Below are 16,963 nucleotides of genomic sequence, written 5' to 3'. Positions count from 1 at the left end.
AGCTCACTGCAACCTCTGTTCCTGGGGTTCAAGCGATTCTCGCGATTCTCCTGCCTCAGCCTCCGGGGTAGTTGGGATTACAGACGCATGCCACCACACCTGGCTAATTTTTGTATTTTTTTTTTTTTAGTAGAGACGGGGTTTCATCACGTTGGCCAGGCTGGTCTCGAACTCTTGACCTCAGGTGATCCACCTATCTCAGCGTCCCAAAGTGCTAGGATTACAGGTGTGAGCCACTGCGCCTGGCCCTCTATATACATTTATTTAGGTCACTTAGACAGTCCTTTCCCAGTTGAGGGGAAATAAAACTGTAATATAGAAACCTCAGTCCTCAAGGCCATGAAGACATCAGGAGCATTGAGAACTTGATGAGTTGGTGCATTTCTCCACTGAGCTTGTCACAATAGGCCTAACACTCAAGGAGAAACACTTTCCTTTTTCCTGATCTTCTAAATTTATCCTTAGAGGGGTCCTCATATTCTTCCTAACTGGACATAGGAGCAGTCTTGGCCAGGTGGAGGCAGCAAAGCTAAGGTGGTGCAGATAATGTCAGGCACTGAACGGATTTGAGGAGGGTGGTGAGGGGATGGTTGTTAGAAAAGAGGCAATACATGCACCTTGTGTAGGGCTGTAGGCTTTTTTACTGTTACCAGGAAGAGAAAATCATCATCATAGCCTCAGTGGCGGAAGCAGCAGCAGCAGCATATCACTGATAGCACGTAGGACAGGTTTATCCTAAACAAAAACATTTCCTGGTAGAATCACAGGTTCCAAGGTGGTACTGAGTGGGCCCTAGTTCAACTTTCAACCTTTCAAACTTCCAGCCAAATAATTTTAAGCATTAATCAACTTAAATGAAAACATTTTACTTTTATAGGGACATATCTCATAAAGTTTGTTTGTTTAAAGCTTTCCCCTAGCTTTTTCCTCCAGCAGACTTTTCCAGGGGTTTCAAGACTTAAGTTCCTTATCACTCCCTAACACACATGTACATACCACACCTCTATGCTGTGCAGGAGGGAAAAGTAGGGGCAAGCTTATTTGTCCATTTCAGGATGAACAGATTAAAAGCAATTTTTGTTACATCAAACTCAGTGAGACTTTCCAGATTTTCTCTTCCTCATTAAAATTTTTTTTTTTTTTTTTTTTTTTTTGAGACGGAGTCTCGCTCTGTCGCCCAGGCTGGAGTGCAGTGGCGCGATCTCGGCTCACTGCAAGCTCCGCCTCCCGGGTTCACGCCATTCTCCTGCCTCAGCCTCCCGAGTAGCTGGGACTACAGGCGCCCACAACCGCGCCCGGCTAATTTTTTTTTTTGTATTTTTAGTAGAGACGGGGTTTCACCGTGGTCTCGATCTCCTGACCTTGTGATCCGCCCGCCTCGGCCTCCCAAAGTGCTGGGATTACAGGCGTGAGCCACCGCGCCCGGCTTTAAAATTTTTTAAAACAAAATATTCTTGGAAACAAGTGAACCACTAAATGTTAAGATTGAAAACTTTCCAGGTTATTTACAGACTGAAGTTTGACATTGATGAATATACTAAAAAATAAATCAGGGAATGTGGTAATTAAAAAATAAAAATAAAAGCAAGGGCGAAGAGAGGCAACTCAGTAAGTCAATGTAATCTATAACTTGTAGGTGACATTCTGACATACTCTCCCAACTTTAAAACTCCATATAGAACATCTTCAAAGCCACCTTACCCCTTAAACTGGGGCAAACTACTATTTAATTTCATTTATTATTTTTAAAAATATATTTTACTAGATAGGAGGTCTCCCATGTTGCCCAGGCTGGTCTCCAACTCCTGGGCTCAAGCGATCCTGCTGTCTTGGGACTCCCAGAATACTGGGATTACACGTGTGAGCCACCGTGCCCGGCGTATTTCAGAGCTGGTTTTTAGACTGAGTGTTTAAGAAGACAAAGATATCTCTATTTAGTGAAGAAACTCAACAGCTCAAGGAATTTTCTACTTTAATAAAAGCTGAATATAGACCTACATAAAATTTTACAACCCTGAGACAGTCAAAGACAAATGAAGTTTTAGTAGCTAAAGAAAATACAGCACCGTTCCACATTATGTGTATCTTTAATGCCTATGCCTACCTTTCGTTCATTTAGTGAGCTGAAAAAAAAAATGTTCAAACCCTTATGTGCATTTCCTTAAGTTCCTAGAACACCGAAATACTGACACGTATGATTGTACTATTTCGTATCTGTCGATGATTCTGAATTTCACTAAAAACCGCAAAGGAAACCAATAGTCACACAACTATTCTGATAACCCCACCAAAGAGGAAATAAAGAAAGGAAGTTACTCCGAAAGTCTGACAAGGCAGAAGTGACTGCAGCAGAAGGGCCTCAAGGGTCAGTTCATGAGGACCTTGATTAACGCCCCCACCCCATCCTTCCGGGTCCTCCCCCTTCTTCAGCGACTGGGTACGAGGCTCATAGGAAAGGTGCGCGGCTTCAGACCGACACGATTCCAGCTTGGCTCCTCCACTTTCGGGGTCGCTGTTTCCACAGCTTTCGAGCAGGATAACCATACTTGTTGCACTTCCCTCACTGGGCTGCCGCCAGCATCATATAGACATACGCTGTCCCAACATAAGCCAAAGCCACCATTACTGAGATAGTCGCCAAACATAACTCAGCTTCGGTTCCCCTCCCGGCAAGGCTGGTTCGACCTACAGTTAACAGGAAGCTCCTGGGGGCAGGGACAGGATCCCTGCCTCGGAAGGAGGCCAGACGTGAACGTTGTTTGGACGGCATCTGGATAGTGACGAGAGTGTGAGTAACGCCCCCGGCTCACGCGGTTGGGCTGAGATTTTACTACCAACGACAAAGGGTGCGGAAGCATAGTGCTGAGAAGCAGCCAGCCAAAAAAACTCAACCCCGTCCTCCCCCGCAAAAACAAGCCCCAAAGCCCTGGGCACTACGGAGAGCCGGGCCCAGGAAAAGAGAAAGGCAGAGGGGCGGAATCGGGGCGCCCCATTCAATCCCCGCGGCAGCCGAGCGTCGGTGGGTTCGCGGCTGGGAAGGGGCGCCGCGGGCCTGCTCTCCGGGCGGGGAAGCACCTCCTCCTCACGCCCCCTCAGCCTGCGCCGCCCCCGGGAATCCGTCCCGGACCCCGCCGCCATGTTGGGTCGGGAGAAGTGACACGGACCGGTCGCATACCCAGACCACAGCAAAGCGGCCCAGAGCCCGCGGAGGGGACCTGGCGGGGGCGTAAGCGCCGGAAGGCTGGGGGCCCTGGAGCCTGGCCGGCGTGGCCCGAGTTCCGGTGAGCGGACGGCGGCGCGCGCAGGTAGCCGCAGCCCCCGCCCCGCGCCCGCCCCCGCCCCCGCTAGAAGTGAGGGGGCGGGGCCGGGGGAAGGAGGTGGAGAGTGAGGCCGAGGGGTGGGGAGCCAGGGAACTCCCTCGTCCTGAAGCAACGCGTCCCGGGCCGGCTCTGCCGTGGTTGCTGCAGCCGGGCGCCCCGGGACGAGGAGGTGGAGGAGGGAGAGGGCCCGCGGGCCTCGCCTCCGCCCTCCGTCCCCTCCCGCCACCTCGAGCTGCGGCAGCAGCGACTCATGAGAGCGCGGCCGGAGGACAGGTAAGGACCGGGTGGGGCCCCGCGGGCGGAGGGGTCCACGCCGGCACGGACAGGGCTAGGCCCCAGCGCCCGGAGCCGCCAGCACCGCCGCGGTTCCCCGCCCCCGCGGGCCAGAGTCGGGAAGTTGGGAAGAAACTTCTCCCCTCCCCCGGCTCGCCCCGCGGGCTTGTCTCGTTCCCCGCGCTACCTACTCGCCCCTGACTTGGTCTCTGCCCCATTCAGTCCTGCCGGGTCCCGCCCAAGTCCGACCTGAGGTCCCAGGGGCGTGGGGACACTCTCCACCGCTTGTCTTTGGGGTCGTGTGGACAGCCCGGCGGCGTGGAGGCGAGGTTTATTTTTGCCCACACGGCCGAAGTCGGGGCGAGGGAAGCGGTCCCTTTTCGGTCCTAAAGGCTGGGGGTCTGTGTCTCGGCCGACGCCGGTAGCAGCTGTGCGGGGAGAGGAGAGGGTGTGTGGGGCGAGTGGGTGAGCCTCTCGGGCTTTACTCGGTTTGATTGAAAACCGCAACATGTTTGAAGTTTTCCTTTGTTTTGGATTGGGGGTTGGGAAATTTACCATTCAGCGTCCACTTTTTCATGCCACTCCGCCTCCCGTTGCGTTCGGTTCCCTGTCCACATGTGTTAAAGAAAATTTTGTCTTAAAGTGTGTTTTTCTTCTTGATAATTGCTTCCAGCTTTCACTTTATTGGGCATGGAGCAGAGTTGTTTTAAGAAGCTCTTTGAAAATCAAGTCTGGTGTAGGGACTTTAGTTTTTGTTTTGAGTAGGACTTAACAGTTCGGATTTGGTTGAATTATTTTCTGCATAATTAATTGATATAGGCGTGGAATAACATACGGTCTAATTTGTACATTATTAAAGGAAATAAAGTCTGGTGGAAGCACAATTTTATGTCCATACCATTTATTATGTATATACGTTCCACGGATGTGTGTTTTCACATAGTTGATTTCACGTGTATATAATATGATTATAGTATCTTCATGTATTATAATTGTAAGATTAGTGCCAAAGATGTCTTGATAATTTTAAATGTGTTTAAACCATCCTGTTAAATTTCTTTCTTTTTTTTTTTTTTTTTTTGAGACGGAGTCTCGCTCTGTCACCCAGGCTGGAGTGCAGTGGCGCGATCTCGGCTCACTGCAACCTCCGCCCCCAGGTTCACGCCATTCTCCTGCCTCAGCCTCCTGAGTAGCTGGGACTACAGGCGCCCGCCACTGCGCCCGGCTAATTTTTTGTATTTTTAGTAGAGACGGGGTTTCACTATGTTAGCCAGGATGGTCTCGATCTCCTGACCTTGTGATCCGCCCGTCTCGGCCTCCCAAAGTGCTGGGATTACAGGCGTGAGCCACCGCGCCCGGCCTAAATTTCTAAAGTTAAATAACTCACTAAGGAAAATATTACTAAATGTATACACATGACTGCATTTAAGGAAAAGTGCATGGTAAATATAATAACTGTCACAGTGCTTGGCACACGGTGGACAGGAAGCATTTTGGTCAGGTAATAAAGGAGTATCTTGTATTAACCAAGGATCTTGTATGCATCACTTACGATTTTCATATATTGTACAGTAAGGAAGTTTTACTTTAGCAAATAATATATATGGTTTTGTTGTTTTTGTTTGCTTATAAATGTGAGACCCCTGCCACAATTGACATGTAAGAAAAGGAAGTTAAATTGTATTTTAATTTTTGGACATTAGCTAAAAGTCGGTGGAGATTTTAAATGCTGGTTAACATTTCAGAGGGTCCTACATTTGAAATAGACAATTGCCTTTGATCTGAAAACAAAACAGTTTATATCCATGTTTCCAGGATAAAAGATAAAAGGGCTCTTAAAATACATACTCTGTTGTAACCACCGTAATGTTATAATAGCTTTAATTTCGCAGTTAGGTTTTGCTGACTTCATAAACCACAAAATTGATTCCTTTCTGTTCATCTGAAAGTGAAATTACAGCTTTGACCTGTCTTCCTGGGTTAGGTGGAATTTGTCTTATGGTCGAAGTATATAACATTAATACATGGGCGTTTTTTTGTGTGTGTTTTAGTTCAGGAAATTCACAAGCTGAAAAATTGTTTATGCAAGTAGAATTCCTTCGTGGTATGTATTGATAAAAGAATAAATGTGCTAAAAGACTAGAAGTAAACCTGTATAAGCGAAATATTATCAACCGATGGTGTAAGACTTACTCAAAGTTGAAATTTGCATCATGTTAGACAGTAAATAATTTATTCCTATGGGTAGTTTTTCTTTACAACGTCAGTGTAGGCATCAGTTATTCTATTAGCATTATAGTAAGAAAGAAGACTAATGCCACAAAAATTTAAGTGATGCTAAACTCTGGTGTCGCCCAAACTTGGGTAATTAAAAAAGAAAAAACCTGCAAGGAAATTTCTGTGAACGTAAAGATAGAAGCATAGAATACCTGTGGTTCTATGAAAGGAAATATATAGGAAGAGGGAGGAGATTGTGATAGGGACCTGGCTTCTGAAGTGGTGACAAAGTTGTTTTAACCTGATAGGAGTTACCAAGGGTATTGGTTTTAGTGTAATACATTAAGCCCTACGTCTGTATGCAGAATCTGTTTCTATGTTTTATTTTACATGAATTTTTTTTAAGGAATCCAGTGTATAATGTACTATATGAGGTGCTTGGTTTAAGAACATAATTTGGTGACTGACTTTAGAACACTACCTAGGCTATCCTTTGCAAATAGGAATAGATTTGTTAAATCATAATTGTCATATACCAGCTAGTATGTATAACGACTTTGAACACGTCAGGCTGGGCATGGTGGCTCACACCTGTAATCCCAGCACTTTGGGAGGCGGAGGCAAGGGGATCACTTGAGACCAGGAGTTTGAGACCAGCCTGGCCAACATGGTGAAACCCCATCTCTACTAAAAAGTACAAAAATTATCTGGGTGTGGTGGTGCACCCCTGTAATCCCAGCTACCTGGGAGGCTGAGGCACAAGAATTGCTTGAAACCCGGAGACAGCGATTGCAGTGAGCTGAGATAGTGCTACTGCATTGCAGCCTGGGCAACAGAGTGAGACTGTCTCAAAAAAAAAAAAAAAAAAGTCAAATACTCCTAAATGTACAATAATTAGAGAATTGTTGGGAAAAAATTTCTAAATAAAGTTCTACTTGGTTTTCTTTAGTAAGTTAATTGTTTTAATATTTTGAGAGAAGACACAGGTTTTACAAAATTAAAATCCGCTTCGGCTTGTGTATTGTAAATAACCAATAGAAGGTAATCAAAATGTTTATTGAACGAATGGATACTATTCTGTCATCAAATACTCTGTTTTTCTGAAAATTACATAAATGACAACTCAATTATGACATCAAGATCGTAAGTTTTGACTTTTATCTATTTTCAGTTTTCTAGAACACTAATTCTTTAGATCAGTAATTTCAGCCTTAGTTTTTATATTCTTAAGAATGCCATGAAATCTCAGCATAAAGTAAGTTTTTGTTTAAAGTTTATGAAGATTTGCAGCACCTGAAGGATGAATATGTTTTGGTTCTAAATTACAATATGGTGTTGGAGTTTCAGAAATGCAGAGAATCATTGGGTCATGCTATTTTATTTGCTTTATGTAATGGCTTGCTATTTTAGTTGTTCACATTGTGGCTTTGCATTGTTGTAGAGTTGAAGAAGAGATCACATCTGTGCCAGATTCTTATATCACAGGAACTTTTGGTCATGTTGTAAAGGTGATGTTTGTGGTGCAGGCTTTGTTGTGTGAATATTTACAGGAAGTTTTAGTAAGATCTTCCATTGTTTAGAACCCTACATGGCTTAGGTCACCTTCAGTTCACATTTAAACAGGTTTATAATATAAATATAAGTGCTATAGCGAGGTACAACTACTTTTCTTTAAAGAAAATAATCTGTTTCTATTAAAGTGTGTTGTCTTATTGGTAGTTCGTGTATGGCTATGGCAGGGTATGTATTATCTCTTTTCTTCCTCTCAGCTGCTCCAGTGCCACAATTAGGCTGAGTATTGCTCAGCTGCAGCTGCTGGGTGATTACTAACCATCCAGCTCCTGTCTAAACTCAGAGGCAGATTTAGCAAAAGGAGCTATAGTAACAGTAGAGGGTGAAAGAGAAGAGCCAGTGCTGCCGCCAATATCATTTTCACATGTCTGTATGCCAAGGAATCGTTGGCTACGGCAGCACTACTGTTGTCTTGGAACTAGCAGACTTGATGGCAATATATCCTGGTCTGGATTTGGGTTTACCTTTAAGATCTGAAAGCCCACTCCAGGAAAGACAGAAACCTGTAAATTTAGAGTATAGAATAATGTACTGTTGAGGTACTAATGGACTGAGTTACAAGCCTCTGTGCCTCAACTCCTTCCCCCGCCTGCCAAATCTAGGGTAGCAGTGCCCTTCAGTTTCTCTTGTTCAAATGTACAGTAAGCTGTGAGACTGCAGGTTCCTTGTAGCATTATACTTCATTTTGCTTTAAGCTGTGATTCTTATAATTGCTTCTTTTACTGTTGTTTAGGGGAGGGGAGTAGAATTGCTGGCGTGTAGGTTCTTTGGACTCTACTTTCTCCTAGGAAGTGGAAGGCCTTCAAGAGGGATGACTTCTAGAATTAGCTATACATTGCATATCCCCTGTGGCTGCCTGAATTTTGCTAGTAGGAACTCTGCGTTCTTTTCCTTTTGTTCTTTCTTTATCCCTGGTGTTTGAGAAGATGGACATCAACAGTTGCAAATACATTATCAGCTATATATGGCAATCCCCAGACTGGAAGATGCCATAGGCAAATTTTGCTGCTTCTAAAATGTTGCTCAGCTTATAAATATGCCAAGTAAATAGCAACAGTCGCATCTTTTCTGTTTTTTTGTTTTGCTTTGTTTTTGAGACAGGATCTCGCTCTGTTGCCCAGAGTGGAGTGCAGTGGTGCAGTCACAGCTCACTGCAGCCTTGACCTCCGGGGCCCAAGGGATCCTCCCACTTTAGCCTCCTGAGTAGCAGGGACTACAGGTGTGCACCACCATGCCTGGCTTTTTTTTTTTTTTTTTTTTTTTTTGACGGAGTCTGACTCTGTTGCCCAGGCTGGAGTGCAATGGCATGATCTTGGCTCACTGCAACCTCTGCCTCCCAGGTTGAAGTGATTCTCTTGCCTCATCCTCCCGAGTAGCTGGGATTACAGGCATGCACCACCACGCCTGGCTAATTTTTGTATTTTTAGTAGAGACAGGGTTTCACCATGTTGGCCAGACTGGAGCATGCCTGACTAATTTTTGAACTTTTTGGAGAAATAAGGTCTCACCATGTTGTCCAGGCTGGTCTCAAACTCCTGGGTTCCAGCGATCCACCTGCCTGGGCCTCCCAAAATGCTGGGATTATAGGCCACCACACCTAGCCACAGCAGCGTCTTGTCCTTGCTTTTACCACTACTATCTACTGAAAATCTGGAGACAATTCCTTTGACTTATCTTGTCTTTGGTAATTTGGGGTTTGGCTAATTTGGGATGGAAATTAGAGAGGATTGAGAAAAGTAGTGCTCAAACTTGTATAACCAGAGGAAGGATGAGGTACAGGAAGACCATACATTTGAACATTAAGTACACATCATTATGGCATATACTTAGCAAGACATTGGTGTTATGACCTCTTTGTGCTCCCACAAAACACTTATGTCAAAACACACCTCTCGGCCGGGCGCGGTGGCTCAAGCCTGTAATCCCAGCACTTTGGGAGGCCGAGACGGGCGGATCACGAGGTCAGGAGATCGAAACCATCCTGGCTAACACGGTGAAACCCCGTCTCTATTAAGAAATACAAAAAACTAGCCGGGCGAGGTGGCGGGCGCCTGTAGTCCCAGCTACTCGGGAGGCTGAGGCCGGAGAATGGCGTGAACCCGGGAGGCGGAGCTTGCAGTGAGCTGAGATCCGGCCACTGCACTCCAGCCTGGGCGACAGAGCGAGACTCCGTCTCAAAAAAAAAAATAAAAAAATAAAAAATAAAAAAAAAATAAAAAAAAAAAACACACCTCTCCTTGCATTGTAGTTATTTCTTTCCATGCTTGTCTGTTATTCTTGACCTAGTATTCACTGTGTCAAGGAGCTGTTTTATAGCATCTTTGAGAACAGCCCTTACCACAATAAATACTAAATAAATTCTAAATTGCATGTAGGGATGTGGTTGTAGGCAGATTTATATGAATTTACTACTACAGACAAATGTTTTGAGTACAGCTCTACTAAAATGTTATAAAACTAGCTTAATGCCTTTTCATAGCTCTAAGTTAATTCTTTAGATTTTTGCTCTCAAGGTTTTATTCTAGAAGGTGATTTTACAAAATAGCTTAAGCAATCCTTCAAACATTAATTTAAAGGTCATTTTGATATTTCTAATATGAACTGAAAATTTGTTGTAGTTGAAGTTAAACTAGTCTCTAGTAAGATTTATTTTAAATACATTGTACTATTTTAGCGAATAGAAGTCCAAGTTATGCTAAAGACAAATCCTAGATTTTTTAAAAAATGCGTTTAGTATCTCATCACAGTAGTGACAATCAGTATCGCAATTATGACTTGTTCATGTATACCTAGGACAAAAAGAAAAAAGTCCTGATTGTCTTGCGCTAATGTGTGTGAAGGAATGCATAATTCATAGGTATACTTTTGCTGGGTTATTGGGGGTGAGGACGGAACAGGAAGTGCTGGGAGGAAAAGGACTGACCACTGAAACTTCAAGATTGTTTGGTTTTCAGCCTCTGTTCCCAACAAAATGTGGATTCTAGGTTTTCTTCAACTGACATAAGAGGATTTTCACTTCTCTAATTTTTTAATGTAACTTTTCAGTTTCTTAGCATTAAGCAGAAATGGGGTGAGGTGGAGAAAGTTGGTGGTGGTTGTGTATAAGTTTAATACTTCAAATTGTTTCCTGGCAAATGTGTTGACTTCTAACTTTTATTCTGATGTGATTAATATTTTACAGATAAGGATACTTTAAAAATAATAGCAGTCAGACATTTGGAAGGAGTAGAGAAGGCAATATGGTGTTATAAGGAAAGGACTGGAAGGTAGAGCACTCTCTAGATTTTAGTTTCATTTCTGATGGTGAAGAGCTGTTTAGCCTTGGTCAGTTCAGTAAACTCCCTAGGCCTTAGTTTAGCAATTTGAAACAAAAGGTAGTTGGGCCTGATGGTTTCTAATAGTTTCTCCCCTTTATATAAATGTGTTTTCTGCCACAGTTGAAGTTGTTACAATATAGTCATGCTCTGCCTAAGGAAGTTTCAGTCCATGATGGTGATCCTCTAAGATTATAGTAGAGCTGCCTTATACAGGTGTACCATTTTTCTTTATACTGTGTAATTACTGATCTGTTCTACATTTAGTTATGTTTAAATACACAAATACTTACTGTGTTACAGTTGCTTGCAGTATTCTGTACTGTTGCCTGCTGTACAGGTTTGTAGCCTGAGAGAAATAGGCCATGCTATATGGCCTAAGGTTGTAGTCAGCTATACCACGTAGGTTTGTGTAAGTACACTCTAGAGTGTTCACATAATGTCAGAATTGCCTAATGAGGCATTTCTCAGAATATATGTTAAGTGATGCATGACCGTATTGATAAAATTTTAAGGAAATGTTTGAGTCTCAATTTTGGAATCAAATTAGCTATAAGGAAAGATTATAAAAAAACTGACCCATGGACTTGGCACGGAACTTTCTCAGGCCAATTGCAGTTATACTAATTAAGCAAATGTTTATTAAACCTGTGGTGTGACAAATATTATGCTAGGTTTTTGTTTTTTGTTTTTTGTTTTTTTTTTTTGAGTTGGAGTCTCGCTCTGTCTCCCAGGCTGGAGTGCAGTGGCTCAATCTCGGCTCACTACAACCTCAGCCTCCTGGGTTCAAGTGATTCTCCTGCCTCAGCCCCCCAAGTAGCTGGGATTACAGGTGTGTGCCACCATGCCCGGCTAATTTTTGTGTTTTTAGTAGAGAATGGGGTTTCTTCATGTGGGTCAGGCTGGTCTCCAACTTCCTATCTCAGGTGATCCACCTGTCTTGGCCTCCCAAAGTGCCGGGCTTACAGGTATGAGCCACCTCAGCCGGTTTTTGTTTTTGTTTTTGTTTTTGAGATGCAGTCTCGGCTCACTGCAACCTCTGCCTCCCGGGTTCAAGCAGTTCTCCCTGCCTCATCCTCCTGAGTAGCTGGGATTACAGGTGTGTGCCACCATACCCAGCTAATTTTCTTATTTTTAGTAGGGATGGGGTTTCACCATGTTGGCCTGGTTGGTCTTGAACTACTGACCTCAGGTAATCTGCCTGCCTTAGCCTCCCAAAGTGTTGGGATTGCAGACGTGAGCCACTGCGCCCAGCCCAGATTTTTTCGTAATAAAATTAGAAAAATGACTTAATTATTCTGTTGAAGTGGATAGTTATGATGTCAATTAACAAGTAATTGTGGCTGTTTGAATAAAAACTTTGCAACATTATATCAGAAAAATAGCCACTATTATCAAAATTTACACTTAATTTTTTTTAATTGACAAAGGTATGGACAACTTGTTCTGGATATTTGTTTTTATACACATACAGTTAATATTTAGAACAAGACAAGCATGGCATTGGAAAATGTTTAACTTTTTAAGTTTTGTGAAATAGATTTTCTAAAACAAAGAAACTAAAATTATAGTGTTCTGAAAGTTTGTAAGTTGATATTTGAAAAGTAGAATCTGTAGGCCGGGCACAGTGGTTCACGCCTGTAATCCCAGCACTTTGGGAGGCTGAGGCGATCGGATCACAAGGTCAGGAGATCGAGACCATCCTGGCTAACATGGTGAAACCTCATCTCTACTAAAAAATACAAAAAATTAGCCGGGCGAGGTGGCGGGCACCTGTAGTCCCAGCTACTTGGGAGGTTGAGGCAGGAGAATGGTGTGAATCCGGGAGGCGGAGCTTGCAGTGAGCCGAGATTGCGCCACTGCACTCCAGCCTGGGCACAAGAGGGAGACTGTCTCAAAAAAAAAAAAAAAAAAAAATTAGAGTCTGTTTTTCCAGAAAGTCTTTGCTGTAACATAAGCCTTTTGGCCTGATTTCTAGGCAGCCCGCTGGAGTCTTATAAAAGCCTCACAAATAGGTAAAATGTTTTGATGGTAAAATATTTTCTGACTGATTCTCAGTTTTTGCCTTGTTTTTGTTAACTGCTGAGCTCTTTGATCAAATAAAATATTTGGCCTACAAATGCTCTGATTGTGAGGTGGGTGAACCCTGTAGCCTTGCCAATCACCCTCCTTTCCCACCTTACCAGCTCCTCACTATTTAAAAATCACTGTTTCGAGTTCCCTGTTAGGATACTCAGATTCTCCCTATAAGGCATTGCTGTTAAGCTTAATTTAAGTACAGAAACTTCCCTAGATTTCCCCACCTGTTTGATAGGCGCTGTGTGAAACCTGCCTCATACTCTAACCCTATAGGACAGTATGAGTTACAGAAAAGCTTCAAAAGATTGGGAGTAATAAACAAAAATAGTAGAAAAGGGTTTGAGAAAATGAGGAGTGTTATAATATGGAGTTTGTAACTTTATCTTCTCTGTCCTTTTTCATTTCCCACCCATTCACTCCTCTTTGGTATTGGGTAGGGAAAGAAGAAAGCCTGTCCTGTAATAGGTACTATGCCACACTTTTGTATGCATTATCACATTTGACTTGAATCTTTGAAATGTGTTTCCAAAATACACAGAAAAATTAGGAATGAGATGGGTATTTATTTTTTATTTTTGAGACAGAGTCTCACTCTGTCACCCAGGCTGGAGTGCAGTGGCAAAACCTTGGTTCACTGCAGCTTCTGCCTCCCAGGCTCAAGTGATCCTCCCACCTTAGTCTCTGAGTAGCTGCTAGGACCACAGTTGTGAGCCCCCATGCCCTGCTAATTTTTTGTTTTTAATTTTTAAAATTTAAAATGTCTCACCATGTTGCTCAGACTCATCTTAAACCCCCTAGGCTCAAGGGATCCCCCCACCTCAGCCTCCCAAGGTGCTGGGATTACAGGTGTGAGCCACCATGCCCGGCCTGTTTTTTTTTATTTTTTTTTTAGAATAGAGACAGGGTTTCGCCGTGTTGCCCAGGCTGTCTTGAACTCCTAGGCTCAAGCAGTCCGCTTGCCTCAGCCTCCTGAAGTGCTAGGATTACTGGTGTGAGCGACTGTGCTGGATCCCTTGAGGTAGGGATTTATTACAGATGAAGAAACCGAGGATCAGAAAGTATATATAATATGCTAAGGTCACACAACTAGCAGAACTGGGATTTAAATCTAGGGCTGACTACAAGCCTGTTGTGTATGCCGTAACTTTTTTAGGAATGAGGAGCAATGATGGAAAGGGAGATTTCTTGTCTTTTTTCTTCTTCATTAAATAGTGCATTTGAATTGTTGGCAAAGAATGTTCAATTAATACTTTTTTTTTTTTTTTTTTGAGATGGAGTTTCACTCTTGTTGCTCAGGCTAGAGTGCAATGGCGCGATCTCTGCTCACTGCAACCTCTGCCTCCCGGGTTCAAGCGATTCTTCTGCCTCAGCCTCCTGAGTAGCTGGGATTACAGGCATACACCACCATGCCCAGCTTATTGTTTGTATTTTTAGTAGAGATGGGATTTCTCCATGTTGGTCAGGTTGGTCTCGAACTCCTGACCTCAGGTGATCTGCCTCGGTCTCCCAGAGTGCTGGGATTACAGGCATGAGCCACCGCGCCCAGCAATACTTTTTAATTATTTTCTTTTCTTTCTTTTTTTTGTTTTTTATTTTATTTTTCTTTCTTTCTGTTTGGCCAGGCTGGTGTGCAGTGGCGTGATCATAGCTCATTACAGCCTCGAACTCCTTGGCTCAAGTAATCTTCCTGAGCAGCTGAGACTACAGGCTTGAGCTACTACACCCAGCCTATGCTTTTCTTTTTAATGGAAGTAACTTTGTGGTGCATGTTTTATAATAGACATCAGATGTTAATTAAGGTCAGTTATTAAATATATTCATTAACTGAAAAATATGTGTTATTACACTAACAACTGTAGCAAATGCCATCTTTTTGTAAGTTGGGGTTAGTAATGGAAAATGATGTACTAAGTCCAAGACATTCTTCATCTTTTTATAAAATAAGGTGTTTGTTCAGCCAGATTAGCAGAGCATGTTTTCCCAATAAAGTTTCTTTTTTTCCTAAACTTAACTCATCAAAAGAATAAAGAAACATGCAAAAGATGAGTTATTACACTAAACTGTAGCAAATATTGCCCTTTTATAGGTTTGGGTTTGTGAAGTCTATATATTCTCTCTCTGTATATACACATACATACTCTCTATACATACATATACACATATATATGGAGTGTGTACTCAAATCTGTCTTCTGCCTCAGAAGCTGGATCAAATTGCTACTGTACAATATTGCCTTTATTTCTACTAATTATATCATTTATTTCTAGGTGAGTTAGTAGAGATAGATGGAAGGTCTTTATTGCCTGATGATTTAGTCAACATGTCAGACGTGTTGCGGAAAGACAGCCATTTTCTAATTTGCCCTGTCACTATAATAGCAGTTTCCTGCATCTTGGTACAGACTCATCAGTCATTCAAGGCTATACTTCTAGAGGAAGCAAGGGTTCTTCCATACTGGCTTGTTCCTCATTCTTATAGTCTTCTATACTAGTTGGTTCCTGTACATCATTTTTTTTGAGACAGAGGGTCACTCTGTCTCCCAGGCTGGAGTCCAGTGGCACAATCACCGCTTACTGCAGCCTCTTCTTCCTGGGCTCAAGCAATGCAGTCACCTCAGCCTCCCCAGTAGCTGCGACACAGGTGTGCACCACTATGCCTGGCTAATTTTATTTAATTTTTATTTTTATATTTTTTTGAGACAGAATCTTGTTCTGTCGCCAGGCTGGAATGCTGTGGCATGATCTCAGCTCACTGCAACCTCCAACTCCCCAGGTCAAGCGATTCTCCTGCCTCAGCCTCCTGAGTAGCTGGGATTACAGGCACACGCCACCATGCCCAGCTAATTTTTGTATTTTTAGTTGAGACGGAGTTTCACCACTTTGGCCAGGATGGTCTCAATCTCCTGACCTCGTGATCCACCCACCTCAGCCTCCCAAAGTGCTGGGATTACAGTCGTGAGCCACCACACCCGGCCTTTGTTTTTATTTTTCCAGAGACGGGGCATTCCTCTGTTGCCCAGGCTGGTCTCAAACTCCTGAGTTTGATCCTCCCCGACCTTGGCCTTCCAGAGTGCTGAGATTATAGGCATGAGCCACCACCTCCAGCCTTGTAACTATTATTGTTATACGAACATCACTGTCGGGAAGAAGAGTTTCATCTAAAGCTACCAGTGGAAATTTTATGTGCCACTCTCTTGCCACTGTGTCAAGTTCTTACATTAATAGTAATTTCCTTCACCATCTTAGTAGCCTTTTCTTCTTTGATTTCCTTTTTTTTTTTTTGAGACGGAGTCTCGCGCTGTCACCCAGGCTGGAGTGCAGTGGCCGGATCTCAGCTCACTGCAAGCTCCGCCTCCCGGGTTCACGCCATTCTCCTGCCTCCGCCTCCCGAGTAGCTGGGACTACAGGCGTCCGCCATCTCGGCCGGCTAGTTTTTTGTATTTTTTAGTAGAGACGGGGTTTCACTGTGTTAACCAGGATGGTCTCGATCTCCTGACCTCGTGATCCGCCCGTCTCAGCCTCCCAAAGTGCTGGGATTACAGGCTTGAGCCACCGCGCCCGGCCTGATTTCCTTTTATTTCTCCAATTGTATCTAAGAATGTACCCTTTGTCCTCCCTAATAAGCTGAAACATTGTTTTCTAGCGGGAATACTAGCTTAATTTTTGTAGCATTATTATCCAGCAAAGAATATCTACAGTACAACTCCTTCACATGTTAACTCAACAGTTTATTATTGCCCATGTTTATTAAGTCTTTACATAAAGGTTGGCAGATAGTCTTGGAACTGCCAACTCCAAATGACTGGAATGGCTGCCACTGGAATGTAAGCTCTATGAGGGTAGGGATCTCAGTTTTGGTTACTAAAGTTGTTCCAAGCACATAGAACAATGACACATAGACATTTATTAAGTATTTTTGATTGTAGGAACATGCAGCAGTCAGCTGGCATTGTCTGCCTATCATGGGCCTGAGAGAAAGAAGTAACAAGTAGTTCTTCACTAAAAGCTCAGGCAGTAACCACAAATGTTTTTGACTCAAGACTCTCTGAAGTGGTAGACTTGTGCTAAACTAGTATGATTAATGCTCAGGATGAATTTCAAATAAGCATTCTACTTGAGTCTGATGGAGAAACTAAGGTTTGATTCAGTTTAATAGCTTGTAAATGTTAAAGAGCACTATTTAACCTAA

General features: G+C 43.3%; 1 protein-coding gene across 4 annotated transcripts in view; it reads left to right on the top strand.

The window, feature by feature from the left end:
• Positions 1-2,700: 2,700 nt before the first annotated feature.
• LOC105464630 (YES proto-oncogene 1, Src family tyrosine kinase) overlaps positions 2,701-16,963 on the top strand; it is an 87,321-nt gene continuing 73,058 nt past the window's right edge. The window contains exon 1 of one of the 4 annotated variants that reach the window (XM_071085581.1): positions 2,701-2,788. The gene's annotated coding sequence lies outside the window, so the exon portion shown is untranslated. The other 3 variants (XM_071085582.1, XM_071085583.1, XM_071085579.1) reach the window with 3 other exon arrangements.

Source organism: Macaca nemestrina, chromosome 19 (genome assembly GCF_043159975.1).
Source record: "Macaca nemestrina isolate mMacNem1 chromosome 19, mMacNem.hap1, whole genome shotgun sequence".
In the NCBI taxonomy this organism is placed as follows: domain Eukaryota; kingdom Metazoa; phylum Chordata; class Mammalia; order Primates; family Cercopithecidae; genus Macaca; species Macaca nemestrina.
The sequence above is the reverse complement of the archived record's forward strand: the minus strand, read 5'-3'. Positions and strand labels throughout refer to the sequence as shown.